Raw genomic sequence first — 2,500 nt, 5'->3', positions numbered from 1 at the left:
CATCCCCACCAGAGATCAGCCCAATGAGGGTGGTGTCGTCCGACAAACTTCAAGAGTTTGACGGACAGATGATTGGAGGCGCAGCTGTTGGTATACAGGGAGAAGAGCAGTGGGCAAAGGACGCAGCCCTGAGGAGTTCCCGTGCTGATGGACCTGGAGTCAGAGACTTCTGTTCCCGGCTTAACGCACTGCTTCCTGTCAGAGAGGAAGTCTGTGATCCACCTGCAGGTGGAGTAGGGCACGTTCAGCTGGAAGAGCTTGTCCTGAAGCAGGGCAGGGATGATGGTGTTGAAGGCAGAGCTGAAGTCCACAAACAGGATCCTGGCGTAGGATGCTGGGGCGTCCACATGCTGTAGGGTGAAGTGGAGGGCCATGTTAACTGCGTCGTCCACAGACCTGTTGGCTCTGTAGGCAAACTGAAGGGGGTCCAGGAGAGGGTCTGTGATGGCTTTGAGGTGTGCCAGGAGCAGGCGCTCAAAAGACTTCATTACCACAGATGTAAGGGCGACCGGTCTGTAATCATTTAGTCCTGTTGGCCTTAGCTTTTTGGGCACAGCGATGATGGTGGAGGACTTGAGACAGGCTGGTACATGGCATGTCTCCAGGGAGGTGTTAAAGATGTTGGTGAACACCGGAGACAGCTGGTCAGCGCAGTGCCTGAGGGTGGCTGGAGAGACAGAGTCCGGCCCGGCTGCTTTGCGTGGATTCTGCCTCTTGAAAAGCCCATTAACTTCTCCCTCCTGAAAGGAGAGAGTCGTTTCTGTAGTATGGGTGGGGGATGGGGCCTCTTGGGTGGGAAGGGGTGGTTCAGGACAGTCCAATTGTCTTTCAAATCTACGGTAGAACTCGTTCAGGTCGTTGGCTAGGCGGGAGTCGTTAGTGGTGTGGGGCGCTCTGGGTTTGTAGTTGGTGATGTGCCTGAGCCCTTTGGCAGACAGAAGCAGCGTCGTTAGTAGAGAACTGGTGTTTTAGTGTCTCTGAGTACAGTCGTTTAGCCTCTCTCACCGCTTTGCTAAACCTGTTCTTCGACTCCTTGAATCTGTCTCTATCCCCACTCCTAAACGCTTCCTCCTTCTCCAACCTCAACCTTTTGAGCTTTGCTGAGAACCAGGGCTTGTTGTTGTTAAAGTTCACCCTGGTACGTGTTGGGATACAGCAGTCCTCACAGAAGCTGATGTACACAGCCTCTGTGAGTTCATCCAGACTATTGGTAGCAGTCGTGAACATATCCCAGTCAGTACAGTCTAAGCACGCCCGCAAATCTTCCACAGCCTCACTGGTCCACTGTTTAGATGTCCTCACAGCAGGTTTACAGAGTTTTAGTTGCTGCCTGTATGCACGAATCAGGTGGACCAAGGGAGTTCTGTGCGAGCCGAACAGCCCCGTGACCCACAAGAGAAACATCCCCGCCAAATTCGAGCGTTTGACGGGGTCTATCCGTGAAAAAATATTCACGTTTTTGAGTGCACATGCATTTCTGCTGCAAATGCCTCTGGAAGTTTCATGCCGTTCGTATGCCAATTGTGGCAACACGAAAATGACCCGTTTTCCCATTCCGAGGGATTTCTGTGCGACCCTAACAGCCCCGTGAGCCACAAGAGACACATCCCCGCCAATTTCTAGCGTTTCACGGGGTCTATCCGTGAAAAATATAGACGTTTTTGAGTGCACATGCATTTCTGCTGCAGATGCCTCTGGAAGTTTCATGCCGTTCGTACGCAATGTGGCAACACGAAAATGACCCCTTTTCCCATTCCGAGGGATTTCTGTGCGACCCTAACTAACAGCGCCCGTGAGCCACAAGAGAGACATCCCCGCCAATTTATAGCGTTTCACGGGGTCTATCCGTGAAAAATATAGACGTTTTTGAGTGCACATGCATTCCTGCTGCAAATGCCTCTGGAAGTTTCATGCCGTTCCTATGCAATGTGGCCACACAAAAATGACCCGTTTTCCCATTCCGAGGCATTTCTGTGCGACCCTAACAGCCCCGTGAGCCACAAGAGAGACATCCCCGCCAACTTCTAGCGTTTGACGGGGTCTATGCGTGAAAAATATTAAAATTTTTGAGTGCACGTGCCTTTCTGCTGCAAATGCCTCTGGAAGTTTCATGGCGTTCCTATGCAATGTGGCAACACGAAAATGACCCCTTTTCCCATTCCGAGGGAGTTCTGTGCCACCCTAACAGCCCCGTGAGCCACAAGAGACACATCCCCGCCAATTTCTAGCGTTTCACGGGGTCTATCCGTGAAACATATAGAAGTTTTTGAGTGCACATGCATTCCTGCTGCAAATGCCTCTGGAAGTTTCATGCGGTTCGTACGCAATGTGGCAACACGAAAATGACCCGTTTTCCCATTCCCAGGGATTTCTGTGCGACCCGAACAGCCCCGTGAGCCACAAGAGACACATCCCCGCCAATTTCTAGCGTTTCACGGGGTCTATCCGTGAAAAATATCAATTTTTTTTTGACTGCACATGCATTTCTGCTGCAAATGCC

Source organism: Petromyzon marinus, unplaced genomic scaffold (genome assembly GCF_048934315.1).
Source record: "Petromyzon marinus isolate PM22_M1 ecotype Great Lakes invasive population unplaced genomic scaffold, UKy_Petmar_22M1.pri1.0 PM_G_Scaffold_6, whole genome shotgun sequence".
Lineage (NCBI taxonomy): Eukaryota > Metazoa > Chordata > Hyperoartia > Petromyzontiformes > Petromyzontidae > Petromyzon > Petromyzon marinus.
This window is presented reverse-complemented; position numbering follows the sequence as displayed.